The following is an 18,473-nucleotide window of genomic DNA, read 5'->3' on the forward strand; positions in this document are numbered from 1 at the left end:
CAGTCTGCTGGAAGGACGATTGAAGGGTGAAAGATGGGAGCAGTCACAGGAGCACTCATTTATCACCTCTCTCTCTCTCTCTCTCACACACACACACACACAGACACAGACACATCTTGGCAATCTCTTAACTAAGAAAAGTCTAAGAATTCTAAACCCCACCCATGATACCTTCACCAAACATTTCTCCTTTGGAAACAGACAGAAGAGCTGGCCTGCAGAGGTCTTGGTATCATGTTCGTCCCAGCAAAAATGGGTCTGCACAATGACCTAGTGAAGGAAATCATGAACACCTAGATTGGGGATGTACTGTATAACCTGTGCTTAATCTGGAGAATTTGAAACTAAAAAGACTGGATCATTGTTCAGTATTCTGTTTGGAGCTCTGCCTGAAATTTGAACTAACCTGAAAGATGGTTTATGTTAAGCAATGTCTGTGCTTCCAAATAAAAATGTTACAATTGTCTTTTTGTCCTACATGCAATTTTACAGTATGGCAATTCAGGTCCAAGTGTAGTACTGTTCCATTTATTTTCCAGTCCTCCTAAAAATTGGTGGTGTTAGGAACCCTGGAAGCATAGAAAATTAAGATTTTAAATACGTAGGACTTTCTTGCCATTTGGAAGATGTTCCAGCTACACAAGTCTGGTAATTTGGCACAAAAAATAAAGCTTTCTGCTTGGCTCCCAGGTTATGGCGTGCCCCATTGTTAAATTATTTTAACGATACTTATTTCAAATTCTAATTTGATCTTAATTGTATTGATTTCATTGTGTTATATTTTGTATTTAATTGCTGTAAGCAGCTTTGAAATTTTATAGAACAAAAAAGGCAGGGCATTTCTACACATAGAACAATAAATGAATTAAAATGTACTTTTTCCATTTTCATTTTTTAGCATCTTGTATACAGGGACTCGGTGGTGCTGCGGGTTAAACCGCTGAGCTGCCGATCGGAAGGTCGGCGGTTTGAAACCGCGCGGCGAGGTGAGCTCCCGTTGCTCGTCCCAGCTCCTGCACACCAAGCAGTTTGAAAACATGCAAATGTGAGTAGATTAATTGGTACCGCTTCGGCGGGAAGGTAACGGCGTTCCGTGAGTCATGCCGGCCACATGACCATGGACGGGTCCTTAGGGACAACGTCGGCTCCAAGGCTTAGAAACGGAGATGAGCACCGCCCCCTAGAGTCGGACAAGACTGGACTTTACGTCAAGGGAAACCTTTACCTTTATACATGTTTATTCCCATCAGAAGAATTGAGGACACCTTTCACGTCACATACATCTGATGAAATCGATAACCCTTTAATTGTAAAGAGCCACAACACTTTTGGGACGTGCTTTTCACAACGCTGAAATGAAGAGGCTTGTAATCATGCAGTTCCCGAAAGCTGGACCGTAGGCGGATCGCAACCTTGAAGCACAGCCCACGGGAGCCGCCGAGATAGTAACTTCGCCCGCTCTCCGGACAAGGAACGCTCCCTCAGCGCCAGAGCTGGGCGAGTCAACGTCACTCCTCCCAAGGCAACAACGGCGCATGCGCCCTGAGGTCTAGCGATTTAAAAGGCGGTAGAACGAGAGCCGGCTTGTGATCGAGTGCACACGTAATTCACCACTCGCGGGTGGAAGCGGAGATGCGGCTTCGCTTTGGGAAGAAGGCATGCGAGCTGCTGCGTCTCTTTTCCAGGTACTTCAGCAACACGTGCGCTAGTGTTTCCGAGCCTCCTCCTGTGAAGTCAATCAACATGTTTGCCCTTGCTCTTTTTAAAATTTTGGGCATCTTCGGGAGAGGCGGGGCCGCTATCCCTTCACTTGGAAAAGCCTCTCCTCTCCTCCCCACCACCCCGCTCGGCTCCATCCAGCTTTGCAGTGGGTTGGCGCCTGGGAAGGTGAATTGTTAAACCCTGTCGCTCCTATGGCTTTCCCCGAAAGGCCGGCGCCTCCTCTCGGCTCGGGCAGCTCCTCTGAGGCGCCGCGTGTGGGATCGGGGGAGGACGGCGTCCCCCGTGCCTTCTCCCCCCTCCTCCGGCGGCGGCTGCGGAGGAGCGTGGGTGGTTGATTCGGGGGCACGCGGGAAGAGCCGGCTCAGAACTTGAGAGCGGGACGTTGTTGGCAGCGCCCGCTCCGTTTGAGACACCACAAGCGCACTACCATAAAGTTATTTTGCTTGATCATCGTAATCTGGGCTCTTTTGGAAAATCTTAGGCTTTCGTCTCCGGAAAGGGGTGGGAGTGCAGGAGGTATGAGTCATATATTAATCGTGGAGTTTATTTTGGTTGAACTCGCTGCGGCAATCTCGGATGACCGATCTGCGCAGGATTCCACGTTTTGCTACTTCAGTTCCCTTAGTTACCTTTAACCTGGGACAGTTGGGTTTCAGAGCCGTTCATTGGATACGTGGCGGTGGGGGAAATGTTCTGGAGGAATGAATGACTTGCCCCTGGATTACTGCTGGCTACTTAATGAGCGGTGGCCTATTAGATGACGAAGGAATTCCTCCCAGCCCTGGGAAAACTGATCATCAGGTTAACTTCATCCTTGAACTTCTCCCTCTCTCTTCCTCTAATTCTTTCCTGGATTCCTGCTCTCCTATTGGCTGGAGAGCCTAAACATTCTAAAGCTTGTTAACTGTTGGGAATCCATAGAACACAGATTCGAATTTGACACAGCCCAGTTGCTGCCCTGTCTTATAAAGTACAAACAATGTTTTTGTTCACAAGTCAAGAGAGAGATTGCAGATTCCTTTCTCTCTTTCTTCCTACTGTACTCTGTGGTGCTGTCTACATTTCTGGAAGCTGAGAATCTGCCCCCAGAAATATGGAGAGACCTAGGTTCTGCACCAATTTTGTTTAAAAAGTCTGTCTTGTTTAGCTATGGTGGGCCCGCTTTCCAGGGCCTACTTTTTAAAAACCCAAATGGCTTGGGATAGAATTACCTAAAAAGCCACAACTCTTAAGATTTCCTTCAGAAAATGCACACTGATTGCTCCTATCAGATAAAGCAAGGCAGCTGACCTCTAGGGAAAGGTATTTTCAGTTGTGGCAACTGGGTTACTGGAGCCCAATGCCATTGTTACAGCCTTGTGGCATTGGGTGAAGAAATTTCTCTTGCTGTCCAGAAATGGTGGACTGCAACTCCTTTTGGTCATGGGAGCTGATACTACAGTACATCTGAATATAACTAGCCTGGTGAAATCTGACCAGGGGATTTTTAATAACTGACATTTAAAATTTGGGGAGCGGGTGGGTTAAAAGTTTAAAACTTGATTATATAAAAAGTTCTGTTTATAATTTTAATACTGCACTGACATGTTACAGTTGTTTGCAAGGCACCTAGCTCCTGTTGTTATGCTACAGAAATCCATAAATAACTATGTTTAATTTTTCACAACGGCCCGGAACAACTTGGTCACAAGGACTACTGTACTATGAAAAATTAAAATGGCAGCTAAACCCAGATGCCTGGTGCTGTTTGAAGCAGTAGGCCTGATGTTGTTGTTGATAATGGTGATAAGTCATGTTGTTTGATATTATTAATAATAGCAATAAAAAAGATTTAAGTGATTGGCTCTTCAGGTTCCTAGGACTCAAACAGTGACCCAGAAAATATATAACTGAAATAAGATCTCAGTTTCACATAACACACTTTTCCCACTATATTTTTAAAAATTAGTTTATTGACCACTTCAGAATTGTGTAAGGAATTGATCATGAGATGCATGAGGGAGAATGTAAGTTGGACAAGGAAAGGCCTCTTTCCCTCATCCAGAATTCAGTTCCACATGGATCCTGCCAGACAAAGAATCCTGCAGAAGCTTCCCAGCTGGGCATGTAAGCTGGTTTCCTTGGTTGACTCTGATAGATTCACTGTCATGGTTCCTGTTTCAGTGTTCCTGTGAACATCGTAACTAGTTCCCATGCCATGCTGGTGCTGACACGTGTTACTGTTTGGGAGGGGGCTGCTCTTGTTCTTTGTACCAGGCACTGATGTAGAGACTTTGGAATGTCTATTTGGGTTCTCTCACCTGTTCAAGGACACTTCCCCGAAGACCGGCAGGAACTGTTAGGAACACCTGCAGGCTGCGGGGAGTGGACTCTTTCTGACTCTGGGGGTTTGGAACTGTCTAAGCTTTAATTGTTTGAAAGACCCGCACTTTTGCCATTCTCAGCTTTGCTCTTGAACTTGCGTAGGTAAAGGTAAAGGTTTCCCTTGACGTTAAGTCCAGTTGTGTCTGACTCTAGGGGTCGGTGTTCATCTCCATTTCAAAGCCGAAGAGCCGGCGTTTGTCCGTAGACACTTCCGTGGTCATGTGGCCAGCATGACTACACGGAACGCCGTTACCTGCCCGCCGAAGCGGTACCTATTAAGCTACTCACATTTGCATGTTTTCAAACTGCTAGGTTGGCAGAGTGGACTCTTTCTGACTCTGGGGGGGGGGTTTGGAACTGTCTAAGCTTTAATTGTTTGAAAGACCTGCACTTTTGCCATTCTCAGCTTTGCTCTTGAACTTGCATACTATCCAGTAATAAAGCAGATATCCATAAGCTTCTTGTGTGAGTCTGGTTGGAAACTTGGGTAGGCGTTCATCACACTCACAAGGGTTGGTCTCTTTCTCAAACAGAAAACAAAACTCCACCAAGGATTTCATAATGCCCACACCACAACTGATGTATAACATGTAGATTGCTCAGTTTCTCCTGTGGTTAAGAAATGGTATTTTTCTAATAATTAACTAAACTCTGTCTTCCTGATCCAAAGGGAAAGCAACTACAGGTAGTGCTCGACTTATGACCACAATTGGGACAGGAATATCCATCACTAAGTGATGCAGTCATAAATGTCACATGACTGCATCGCTTAGCGATGGCAATCCTGGCAATTCCCCTTGCCATCGTTAAGCGAATTTCATTGGTTGTTAGCCGAGGATCCCCTCCAATCCAAGCCATTCTGGGCTTGGTCCCTCCCAGCCCTGAACCTTGGTAAGGTAAGGGACTGCCTCCAACCTCCCCCCACCCACCTGTCTTCCCCCCATCTCTGCCCTTTTGGCTGCCCTGCACCTTGCCTTGCAAGAAGCCCCTGAGCCGCAGTGCAGTGCGAAGCTGCAGCTGCCCCTGGAAGCCTCAGTCGGCCCAGCAAGCACCAGCAGGCATTTGTTCGCCCAGCTGCTATCTCTCCCAGTTCCCCACACTGCCCTTTGCCTTTTGCACCCAGCCACAGAGGCCGGGAAGCATCAGCAAGCATTCGTTCGCCCAGCTGCCTTTGCTGTCTCCTTTTCAGACGCATCTTGTCCTGTGAACGTTTCCTCCACGTGGCTCCCTGAGCCTTTAGCAGCAGCTTCAGAAAGAGAGGGCAGCTTTCCACGGTCTTCACAGCGCCTTCAGAGAGCTGCCCTCTCTTTCTGAGGGCCTTGCAGAGACAGTGCAGCTCTCTGAAGACTCAGGGAGCCACATGGAGGAAACGTTCTCAGAACAAGCTGCGTCCGAAAAGGAGACAGCAAAGGCAGTGGGGCGAACGAACGCTTGCTGATGCTTGCTGGGCCGGGCTGGGGCGGCTGAGGCTTCCAGAGGTGGCTGCGTCTTCATGCTGCACTGTGGCTTGGGCTTCTTGCAAGGCAGGGTGCAGGGCGGCTAAAAGGGCAGAGATGCGGGGAGATAGGTGGGGGGGGGAATTGAGGTGTGCCTGTGCTCGTAAATGCAGGCGGGCTGCCAAGCACCTGAACTTTGATCACGTAACCGCAGGGGTGCTGCAACGCTGTAACTTTGGGCACTGGTCGTAAGTCACTTTTTTCAGCATGTTTGTAACTTTGAATGGTTGATGAACGAATGGTCATAAATCGAGGGCTACCTGTACAGCATTCCCTAACTTTCTGACACAGGCCACGTTGACTGTAAATAAGTAATAATCCATGTGGGTCTTTCCTTTTTTAAAAAATGGATTAATTTATAGTACTCAAGGATCAGACTGGTGTTTGTGTTACACTTACCCCTTCGTTAGCTTTGCTTGTGGAACAGGCCTATAACAATCAAATCTGCACACTCCTATATCATCAGTAGTTAATCCAATAAGAGCTATTGCCTTGTTTTTTTTAAAAAAAAATCCTAGCTTTGGGGAAACTGAATAATGGATTTTAAGTAGTGCTAAGCCTTTATGATGGGGTGGGATATAACCCTAGTGTTTTACTTGGGATTATCTGAGGTATAGGGCACCTGCTAATGCAAGCATATAGCCATAGTTTGCTGCAGCGATAATGGAAATTGCAAATATTTGAGTGATGAGTAGACTTAGATTTTTCAAATAGGTTCAGCTAAGAGCTAGTGAGCTTATATAGAGTGATCTAGGCTCACTCATAAAATTCTTTTCTTTGAAGTTCTTCTGTGCGCATGAACTTCCTCCTCTTGGATATCACAGAGTCTGAGTAAGGATTGCAGTACCCGATTTCTAAGAATCATCAAGTTACGCTCAGAGGATAAAATTTATCATGGCTGCTACATGTTAGGCTACATGGCTGTTTGGAGATAACATTCTCTTCACAGCCTATAATGAGGAGTCAGTAGTGTTGGCACTTTAGGGGAGAAGTGGCTAGTAAAAGAGGGAATGAGCGGGAGGTAGCTCTTCCTTGCCAGTATGCACTTTTAGAACTTACGTGACATTATTATCACAGTCTGTATGAATGTATGTGGGTGTAAAAACAAGTGCGCATACACCTCTTTATGTTTGTGTATATATATTTATAAGTAGACTAAGCATACACACATTATATACATATATAATGGACTAAGTCTTTAGGTTGAGGTTGTATTGACATACTCTAAATCCTTATTCTGTTTTACCTCTTGGATACTCCAATATTATTCTATACAGAAAGTGATGAAAACAGGACACATGGAACCATGAACCATGACACATGGAACAGGATGCATGAATAAATACATTGGGTATTTTCAAATACGGGTTTCTCCTAACCCAGGAGATAGCTTACATTAGACTTAGCTATAGCTGTTCTGGTTGATCTGGGCCAGTTCCCTTTCTATAAACAGAATGCTAGTTAATGTGGCCCATCTTAATCTGTTGTAAGTCTTTGTTATGCTTCTAGTGATCAATTTTATGACAAGCCCATTAATCCTTTTTCTATAGAGCAAAGTCTGTATAACAGATTTGTCTGAAATTATGACATATCTTCTGACAATTCTGAGATGATTTTGTGTTAATACTCTTGCACACTATGTAAGGAGGAGGTTCAAAGTAGTATCATTTTTTTGAACACTTACATACTATTGGGTATGCAAATGGTCTTATTAAATCAGACATAAGTGGATATAGCAGTCCTGGAAAGCAGTCTGTATACTAAATAATTACAATAATAATTGACTAAAGTATGAGTGAGCCTAGCTTTTGCACATGCAACTGTGTTATGATATGAAACAGACTGGCAGATTCTATTTTCTTTCCAGGCATGTTTCAGGTGATACTGTATATTCTAGGGGCTCATTCCCCCCAACTTTGCTGCCTCCAGATGTGTTGAACTACAACTCACATAATTTCCAGGCTGCATCAGTTATGGTGGCAGAGAATTAGAAAGCTTACAGTCTTCTCATTCTTTGCACAGTTGTGCATGTGGACACAGGGTTGGGAAAGACTGACCTAGATTGTTTCTAGAGCATTCAGTTCCTACCACTGCTACTAATTGCTACAGTGGTGTGTAGCAATCCTAGCTTTCCTTCCATAGGTTTTTGTATGAGTGTGTAATAAGAAAAAAGAGAGATGAAGCAATGGGAAAATACAAGGAGTTTACAAATAGAAGGCTACAACTGTGTGTTTGGACATCATACTAATGGCTCAGCCTGATCATGTCTATTGTCTCTGCCTTCTGACCAATGTGGCTAGGAAACCACAGTCACTGGTTAGTTTAGGGCTTAATGTGTCATTCAAACGCAATACATGCAGCTTCCATCCTTGCTAGTCAAAGAATGTGGCCATTTTATTCGTTTAGTTCTTTGATTTCTATTTCACATTTCCTTTAGGACCTCAAAGCAGTCTACATGGCTCTTCCTTCTTCCGTAATAATTGCGTTTGGTGCTTTGAATTGAGAGATAATGACTGAGTTTAAGTCACTTGGTGAGCTCCCTTGGCTGAGGATGGACTTGGGTCATCTGCAACCTGGTTCAGCACCTTAGCCACTACTGCATACTTTTAAATGAATAGTTATAAACAATTCTCCTTGTATATGATGAACTGGTTTGCACAATGTATTAAACCTCAGTATGATTTTCTTGTTTGTGATTTAGCATGTTGTGTAAATCCAGTCAGTTGTGGTTTCTTCAACAGATCATAGTTAAGCAACCTATCCATATTGGAACTCAGTTACTGCCATTGACTTCACCATTTCATCTAATGCATCTGACTCCAGTCTGTAAAAGTTCATTGTCCTAGAATGCATTGTTAGTCTTTTAAGGTACCAGAAGAGTTTAATTAAAAGAATCATTTTGAAGTAAGCAAAACTTTAAAATATCCCCCTTTATTGGCACTCAACTTCATTTTGGCTTCCTCTAGGTTTACCTATGTAGTTACAGTTTAAAACAACAGTTACACCATTGTGCCCATAAGATGTCTAATCTCTCCTTTTGGACAAATGCATGATTATATTTAAATAGCTTTCTTACATCTCAGATAAAAAAAGGATGGAGATTTGAGTCAACCTCTGACTGATTCTAGGCAGATTAGGATTGGTGGATCTGTTCTCAATAACGTTGTAGGGAGCAAAGCATAACATGAATGTTCCCCACCATTACAAAAAAGGCCTCTGGGGTGAGTGCATACTAAAAATGAAAAATTACTTTGCAGCTGTTTTTATTCAAGCAGGAATACAACGTGAGAGCTAAATATATACATAAGGTTCACTAGGAAAACATGGCTGGGAAATGGTTGGTAGGAATCCTGATGCAATAGCATGTGCTTTTATTTCATGGAGCTTTATTTGGGGCTGGGAAAGTTGAGTAAGTTGCAAATTCTTGACTCAAAATGGTCTTAAAAGGTGTTTTTTTTCTTCTCTCCCTTGCTAATTCCTAGGAGTGCCTTAAAACTAGTGGTACATGTTTTTTTCTCTTCATACCCAGGTAGAAATCAGTTCCCATGTTTAAGTTTGAAAAATGTTTGTTCTAATGCTTTGCAGTTTGAGTATGAAAGAAGGCAGGGAAAGTAAGACATGGGATAGAAGGATCAGAACAGATGAAACTGCAGTGTTTGTTTCCTTTGGAGAGACAGAGTAGAGTCTTGCATATGTTCTGCTGCAAGCAGATGCCAGGTCTGGAAGCAATTCATAAACACATCTTCTGGGGCCTATGGTATAGCTGCATTCAGGTGTAAAAGTCAAATCAGGAGAAGCTGCAAGCTGCGGGGTGGATCATGCAGAAGTGAATTGTGTGCAGATTTTTGATATGATCTAGTGGCTCTGAAATCAATTAAGACATCCAGAGAAGATTGTCGTGGGAACTGCTGCAAGAATTTGCAATTCCAAATGGCACTTTCTGTAGAGAGTTAAAGTTTCAAAAGTTCATAGGAACCTGAATAAGATTGATTCTTCTTTCTCTGTTTTTCTTCCTGTACTCTTCTATCTTCTACTCTTTCTTACCCTCTGACAAAGTTACCAAATTGGTACTCCAGACAGGTTAAAGTTATAGGGTACAATAGAATTCATTTAGCCTTAGTTGTATTTGTGTTCTATCTCAAAAATAGAAGTTTAAAGTCACTTAAATGCCAGACTGGTTTTTAGATCTGTAGGAACTGTCATTGCTAGAATATTGTTTACCTCACTTTTAAAGTTATCTTCATTTCTGTTGTTCTTTTTGACAAACTGAGAAATAATCACTGCCATGTCACCAAATCATGATGCATCCTAATTTTACCTGAGCAATGTCTTTAAAAAGAACATATCCTAGGTGCTGGAAAGATCCCTTCTGGCATATATAGCTGCAGCCGATTTCTTTGGTTAACAATTTTGCTTCGCTGCCTCGATGAGCTTGGCCCCACACCAAAATTCATTTCCCAAACACAGCAATATTGCTATATTCTGTACAGCAATTTCACTCTCCTTTTAATGGCAGCCAATTCTGATTTCTCTCCAAAGCTCCTGCCATGCTGGGATTGCTAGTCTTTACTGCTGCTTGCCAAGAGAGTTTCCGTGTTCTTTTCAATCAGCAGTGTTTCTGGATAGAATGAACAGAAGGACCCCCAGATCCAGTTGGTCAGGCTTACCTTATTTATGTTCAGGTAGACAGTACTGCATTATCATCTTAAGAGGATAGAAACCATTAATTCCTGAATCTAAAATTACCTAACTGCACCATTGTTGTTGGCTGGGTTTTCAGAAAAACAATTTCTAATCTCTCTGGTTAAAGTCCAAGTTCACGTGCAAAAGACAGCAAGGACCTGAACTGCAGACAGGTACATATGAGTGCAGACAAAGGAAAACTCAGCTTCACGTTTTGAAAGTTACTTAAGTGCAGCAAATTGTATTACAGGAAAGGCAAGCAAAGTTAAGCCTAACAGCGTGTGGACTTAGCTGTCCCAGGAAGGAAAGATGCAACATAGCTTTCTTTCATTTCTGTTTGATTTTTGAGAACAATGTCTCTATTCCTTGCCTTTGAACACTATTCATCATTGTCATCTATCGACATTAGATTTGTGAGTCAAAAGGACAGGCTGTCGTTTCACTCCAAAGCAGCACTATCCTTTTGGTAGCTGTTTTGCTGCATTTTGCAAAATGTGAACTAATCGTGAACCATCTTCAGATGTAACCACTGAAAGGGGCTACGTTTGCAAGCTGGCTTTACTGAAGTGTTTTTTGTGTTGAAATGGCACTGGGGCCACCCATGGGGTTTTCTGAATGTTATACCTCAGTTATATTTCTCAAATGGAACAAAATCCTTAAGTGGCATTTCTCACATTCACTTCCAGCCAGCTCTGCTTTGAACCTTCCTGCTTCGTCTGTCGCTCGCTTTATTTTCTACCTCACCAAAAGAGAGAAAAGGGCTGAGCACGCATACTCTCTTTGGAAGAACTGTTCGTATATCTCTATTTGTGCCTTGCCACATTTCTGAAAAAGTCCTGGAAGCAAAATAAAGAATCTAAGTCAGTGTTTCTCAACCTTGGCAACCTTGAGACGTGTGGACTTCAGCTCCCAGAATTCCCCTGCCAGCATAGGCTGGGGAATTCTGGGAGCTGAAGTCCACACGTCTTAAGTTGCTAAGGTTGAGAGACACTGTTCTAAGTGATTAATGGAAGAGAGAAAGAGAGAGACCCTGAGAGGAAGAAGATAAGCAAATAAGCCACCAGTCTTTCATAAGTGTTACATAATTAAGTTGCATAACGCCTGGGTGGAATGGTCACTGATACAGATTATTTTGGGATGAGTGGAGCAGCCAAATGGCAGCTTGTCCCAGATAAATGGAGGGTGGATGAGTGGGTGGGTAGAAGGAGGGAGGATCTTAGTATCGTGTCTCTCCTTTGCTGCAGTCAGATGGAATAGTATGGAAATAAGTGCCTCAGTCCCATTGCAACGAGTTACATATTTCATCACCTTTGCATGCCAGTTGGGCCAGCCAATGAACAGGGAGGTTAAACATACCATCCTGTCTATATTAACTCCAAAGTTCAGAGTGAGTTATACGAAGCTTCGTGAGAGTTAACTGAGCTTTGCGCAAGCCGACCCTGGATACTGCATTTCCCAGGTGACAAATACAAGATCATTCTTGCTTATGATTTACATTTTATGTAATTATCTCTTAGCCAAGACTGAATTTGGGGTGGGATGAAGAGAATCCTGGCATTACTGCATTTGAAGGTTAAGAGTTACCTGAAACTCTCGGTGACTACCTGAACGTACCTCTGTAGTTTTCTTGTACGGAAATGGTTTGCCATTGCTTTCTTCCTGGATGTTTTTTCAACCTGTTCAGATGTTGTTTATCTTTTTATACTATCCTCATATTTACTTCTGGGCAATATGAGATCAAACCTGACAATAATGGGTGCCCCCAGGAAAAAAATCTTGGACTTTTGTGCCAGTTATGACTCTCCTTGCTCCATTCCCCCCCCCCCCATATACTTGTATGATCTTGGGTATTGACCTGATTCCTACATTGTATATTCACCACCTACGACATACAATAAGTACTTTTGGGAAACCAAAGTGTACTAGAGCCAGTTTGGTCTAGTGGTTAAGGCAACGGACTGGAAACCAGGAGACTGAGAGTTCTAGTCCCGCCCAAGCCACCTGGATGACCTTGGGCCAGTCGCTCCCTCTCAGCCCAACTCACCTCACAGGGTTGCTGTTGTGGGGAAAATAGGAGGAGGAAGGAGTATTAGGTATGTTCGCTGCCTTGAGTTATTTATAAAAAATAATAAAGGTGGGATAGAAAATAAAATAAGTAAATAAATATTTATAGTGTTATTCTCCAGGGAAACAATACTTGAAGGTGCCAAAAAGATGTAATATAGGAGAGGAGGGAAGCTTTGTTACCTGGCCAGCTTTCCATTCTACCTATGTTCTCAGTAAACTTTGATCTGATAAATTCATACTTCTGAAGAAATTAAATATAAAGGGCTAACGGGAAGAGAGCGTGCCAGTAATTTTCAGAGACTGCCTGAAAGATTCCCCACCCTTTCTGTATAGAGCGCCAGTAAGTGGGAGAGTTCATGTTTACAGCTAGCCTTGTTCTTCTCAACCATGCTATGTGTACTAAAGCTAGAATTTTGCAGCAGCCAAGTTCGACTCAGAGTGCAAACTTAGCCAATCCTCTATTGCCAAAACCCACTCTCCCTCTTTTCCTGTTGAGAAATGAACAGGATAACAGGATCTGATTATGTGGAAACCTTTCAATTAATTTTCCCAGTTCTACAAGAGACTAAGCTGGTGTGCTGTTTGAAAGAAATTATTGAAATCTGAAAATCAAGTGATTTGCCATAAATCTTGACCATGTGGTATATTGCAGACTATGACAATGGGCCTATCTAAACTAGTCTAACAATATGGTGGGTCTTTAGTAAAACTGAAATATAATCAGTACAAGTTTCCTAAAATCCAAAATTGGGCTGAGTCCTTTTATTAGACCACTGAGGAACCTGTGTCTCAACCATAACTCTTACTTTCCCTAATGAAACTGGGGCAGTTGGGAACTATGGTTAAGCAATAGCATGAGAGCCATAAGTATCTCCAGTCCTGCTTTAGTAAGTGGCAAAATGCGGGACAATAATTATAGTTGCCAGGAGCTTAAATTCCATGCTCTAAAAATAAATGTTGACAAGTTAAGGAAATGCCTTTCCTCTTAAAGAGATAATTGGTCTGATACGATTTTCAGAAATCTACAAAGTGACTCTGAGACTGGGATTCAAAGGGGCAAAATGGCACTTAGGGGACTCATGGAAGACGAGCGAGGTGGCTCTTTCAAAATCTGGCATTTCCAACCCAACTGTAGACAAAAGACTTGCCTCTGCCTACTACATCCACTTCTGTCCTGCCTTTTTCTGGTGTGCTCTAACTGAAATTAGTCCTTGTTCTGTACCTGTCTTCTTTCTTTCTTAAGGGTTCTTGGTTTCCAAGCCATGCCCTCTACTTTGGAGATTATCAGCAGGTTCCTTCTTTGCAGAGGTCAAAAATTACAGTGATGGCATTAAATAGCTGGCATGGTTATAAATAGCTGGAATTGCAGACCACAAAATTGCCACAGGCAAAAATGCATTAGTTACCATGTGATTACAAAAGGGGCCATTAGTGTGTCTGGAACTCAAAACTCATCCTCCATTGAAGAGCAAAAGGTCATGCCCTTCAACTTCAGTCAGAAAAAAGTAATAAAGCTTAGGAATCTGCTGTCATAATTTCTTCAAAGTTTTTCAAGGCCGAGACTTTGAATAATGTGGTTTCCTCCTATCACTGAAGTGCTGTTCTTTACCAGATAAGGCCTCTCTATTGGCATCAAATTATCTTCAAAAATTTTAAATAGACAGTCTTTTTGCAATGAATTAGCCAGTGGATTGCTTATGTTTTTGCCCCAAAGAACTTCTTTAGGGTTTCACACACTGTGCTAGTCCATAACATGGTTTGTTTAGCTTTAGCTTATTGTGTTGGATCTGAATCCAGCCCTTGGAGCTTGGAGACCATGGCTTATGCTGTAATATATTATATGAATCCAGACAATTATAGCTCATTCAACCAACGATGGTTAAGCAAACTATGTGCAAGTGTGAACTCAGTTATAATGAGCAAGCCTTTTGACGGTTCCAGATCTGATTGAATCACAGAACTGTTGCTGTGCTAATTCAGCTGTGCCTGCATAATCTCTTCTACAGACATATTAAGGCTGTCAAAAAACTACAGACATTGAAACAACAATAATTGGGGTAGCCATTTTTCTTCCAGTCTTCTTTTGCTCAATATCCAGCCTAACTGGCAATCATAGAAAAAAGAACTGAAATTATCTAGCACTGAAATCTAATTTTTTGTGATGTGTATGTATATCTTTGGGCTTATGAAATGAGATTTTAGTTGGTCCTAAGATACTACTATGCTACAGAATTTCTCAGTTTGCTGTCTTCTAGATGTATCAGTCTAGTCTTGTCATGCATTGCCAGCATGGCTTCCAGAACGTGTCTCTTAGCATTACCCAATCATTGTTGCTCTTTTGTTGTAATCCACAAGCCCAATTATAAATGGCTTTCCACACTATCGGTTGTACATGTTTTAGCTATGTGTACATCTCGCTATCTCCTGTAAGCATCAGAATGGGTGAGAGAGTTGCTATGGAAGGAGCTATTTGGAACCATATATATTTGTTAATTACAAAGGAATGTTTCTGATAATCACAAAAAACATGGTTTCAAGCAAAACTTTTTTTTAAATTCACCATTTCTTTTTATGGTATGTTAGTACTACTTACATGTAGAGTTTCCATAGGATCCTTCTTTAGGTTCATTAGCTTCCCTTCCAACCAGAGACCTCTGGATTCAGTCTGCAGCGTGTCTTGTATCAGCTGGCAGTTCTCCCTCTACATCTGGCCCAAAAGTCTCTATATCATGCTGGCTGGAAGAAAAAGGCAGAATGGAAAATGTAAATAATTGTCTTTGACAGCATGACCAGGCACTGTCACAAAAGGGGGAACAAAGTTAGCTGCTGCTGTTTTCAGTCTGACCTTTGCATTTTTCAGATTCTTGATGTCATGGAGTGATGTTAAACTGACAAAGTATTTGTTTCTGTTCAGAGCTAAGCTGTGAAGTTGGGGAATAACTTAAAACTCTTCCAATCATCTGCCTTTCAGTTTGTAGTTAGTTTCTAAATGTGAAATCTAGCAGTGCAGATGACCCCCCCCCCCCCCCGTTCATGATCTTGGTGACTTTGAATTGTATCCTACAACTTTTTAGCAAGTATGCTTTTGAGAGACTCTGGAGAAAGGGGGAGGTGGAAAACCTACATTCAGTATTCTGGATTCAAGGGACTGAAAGTCCCAGAGTGTGTAAGAGATGTAATATTAGAATGGAATTCTCAAAGCAAGGTAATTTGGACTTTGCTTTTTTTTTTTAATTCTGCATTGATGGAAACCTTTCAGAATAGTAAAAGGAGAGGTGTGAGACAGTGAAAATACCTGTAATGCAAAGAGGTAATGAGGTACAGTATGTTTGCACATAGGTAGTAATTGGGGCAAAAGATAGATACTTGTTATCCCTGTAACACAATGCTGTGTCTTCAAGCTACTCTTATTACACTTCTGTATTGCCAGTTCCTTCAAAAAGTGAGCCTTCATTTCAACTGAGTGGCATCTTGTGAAGTAGGGGTGAGGGGTAAGTAAAGTAAGACAAATACATTTTTTTCTTAAAACAGCAAATAATTACACAGAATAGGAAGGGGCACCTTGTTGTATAAATTGATTGTGCAACTCACACTGAATGGCTCGAAACACTATATACTACTTCATAAGATGGCTGTGAGAAAATGAAGTTTTCAGATGCCCATGGGAGCTATGCTCTGTTTGAGCTTGAAGGCAGAATTGCATGTGAAGGGGTCCCATATTGGATGAAAATGCAAAAATCTAAAACTCTGCAATTTCATCCCTGCACTGTGTGGATCGTGTGTGTCTCATCCCCTTGCTTATAATGTGTAACTGACCTTTTCCTTTGCCAGAAAGTTGGATTAAAGGATATGTCCACTCCCCTCTATGCTTACTCAAATAGCTTATTGGAAGGACTTCTTAAAACAAAGTTGTTTAAAGTGCTTTGAATTTGAAATTGGGTCCAGATTTTAAAGAGAGTTGGAACTGTCTTGACTGGAAAGTGAACCACTGCACATGTCCTTCTTCGATGCTCATTCTATAGAGACATTTGAACAAAATTTATCTTCCCGATGACTATTAGGTACTCTGGCCGCTCCGACATTGAATATCTTCAGTTTCTGCTTAAAGTTGAGCAGTCTGCAGTCACTGTGCAGGTAGCTAGATTCTGCACAGCAACTTTAAGGATTCATTGAAACCTGGTGAATAACTAATTGTAAACATTTTTAAATAATGTAATGCATCCAAACCTCAGATATTATCATTTATTGTATTTAAGTAGTTAATAATTAATTTTAGGATGTCTTAATCAAATATGTATTAATACACTGTAACATAAGCTGCACCTTTGATTTTATGTATAATTGCTAAATTTCAGCTATGATATGGATTGTATTTTTATCATGTCTGAGAACTTTATCGGACACTTTTGAGTACTTTTAATTGTACTGGTCTATGACTGTAATAAAGAATGATTCTGATTCTGGCTTAAAAGTGATTATTTGACAGTGGATGGTGGATAAGGACAGAGGCCTCTGCTGATGAAATGACCAATCAGAGCCTGGGAACAGACCATGCATGGCCTTGTAGCAGTTTTGTGGCCTTGATCCTTACCTTGAGATCTGGGAATATTAATGCCACTTAGAAGTGACTAAAACGTTTTATCATTATTTAATAGAAATAAAAGCTCTGTTTTCCTATCCCATTTGCCCTCCAAATAACCTTCCAGGTCCTGAAGAACTGTTTGAGTGAATTGCTTGCAAAACGGCATCTTCAGAAATGTCGGTTCTGGACCATGCCCACTGCACATTCTTCAAGAATGCAGGCAGGTGGTCAAATGTAGCTGAGCACAAGGAACCCTGGGGAAAGCCTAGCTGAAATTTGGATCTCTTCCATGTGTCTTAAGAAGGAAAAGCGATAAAACCCAAAGCCCTTGAAGAGCTTGGAAGAAAGGAAAAGGCCTGGGGCACTGCTGAACAATGCCAAACTTAACTCCTAGAAATGGGGACTCATTCCCTAAATGGAGAAGGGGTGGGCTGGGAGGAGCTTGGGGTATACTGTCAGCTACTTTTTTTTACTACTGAAAGGGAGGAGAGCTGGCTAGGCCACCTGTTGAGTTTGGACACATGGGAGAGGCCGCTGCCCTTTTTAACACTGGCTGCCCCTCCTCTTTCCCCTTCCAGATCGTGTCTTCTGTTTACAACTGTCCCATTGTAGGGCTCAGCTAGAAGCAGCTGGGGGACTGTTTCAGGCTCAAGGGTAATTTCAGCGCCTTCAAAAGCCTTTAGAGCCTTGCCCCCTCCCCAAGAGGATGGCAGCACCAACAAGGGGATAATTTGATGGATTACTCTGCAGGGCTGAGAGGCTCTTGGCTAATCCCCTTTGTGTGTCTGCGGGGCGAGAGACACCCGGCAGAAGCCACCCCACCCCCAGCCCGCTTTCCCTGCCTCAGGCAGAGAAAAGGCTGCTCAGCAGGGCGGGTTTTACATCCTGACAAAATGCAGTCAGCCAGGTCATGTGGGGCAGGATTTAATCCTTGCCCACTACCATGGCCAAGAGGTTAAAGGGGGGCACTTTTGGAATTGCTTTAGGTTTTTCTCACTTGGTTTGATTTCCATTTTGACTCCTCTGCATTAACTCAGAGGAGGAGGCTGACTGGCAGAGGGACAGTCCTTAATCCTGGCCCATTTGAAAGCAAAAGGCTGAGGTCCCATCTTGATTTCTAAAGGCCCCATTCTCTTCTCCACTGAGGATATCGAAAGTTCAATTTTAATATCTCTGATTAGCCATTTGAATTAAGATCTTCCAAGCTATAAACTACCAATGCTGTAGAGCCATTGGTTACATTAGCAGTTACAGCTGGCACTGCTGGTGCTGTGGAGAATGGATGTGCAGGGCTATGTGCAGGAACTATTTAATGTGATTGGCCACCCCTCTGCTGGCCTGTACAGTTGCTTTGCTTAGAAGCTGGCAAAAGTGACAGAGCGCAGCCTGAGGACAACTCATTCTTGCAATTCAGTTACTCCTCAGGAAAAACTGCCTATGTGGAGGCATCTTTCTTTTATCCCCTCTGGTAAAGCTGAGAATGAAGACTTGTTCAAGGTCATTCAAGGCTTTGCAATCATATAGCAATCTCCAACTTGGTGTCCTCCAGCCCTCAACAT

At 42.5% G+C, this 18,473-nt stretch overlaps 1 protein-coding gene across 2 annotated transcripts in view; it reads left to right on the forward strand.

The window, feature by feature from the left end:
- Nucleotides 1-1,408: 1,408 nt before the first annotated feature.
- Nucleotides 1,409-18,473, forward strand: part of SLC45A3 (solute carrier family 45 member 3) — a 41,967-nt gene continuing 24,902 nt past the window's right edge. Inside the window, exon 1 of one of the 2 annotated variants that reach the window (XM_063297507.1) lies at nt 1,409-1,685. The gene's annotated coding sequence lies outside the window, so the exon portion shown is untranslated. Of the gene's footprint in view, nt 1,686-11,638; nt 11,725-18,473 lie in introns of those variants that run through there. The other variant, XM_063297508.1, reaches the window with a different exon arrangement.

The sequence above is a fragment of the Candoia aspera genome, chromosome 3 (assembly GCF_035149785.1).
Source record: "Candoia aspera isolate rCanAsp1 chromosome 3, rCanAsp1.hap2, whole genome shotgun sequence".
NCBI classification, from domain to species: Eukaryota; Metazoa; Chordata; class Lepidosauria; order Squamata; family Boidae; genus Candoia; species Candoia aspera.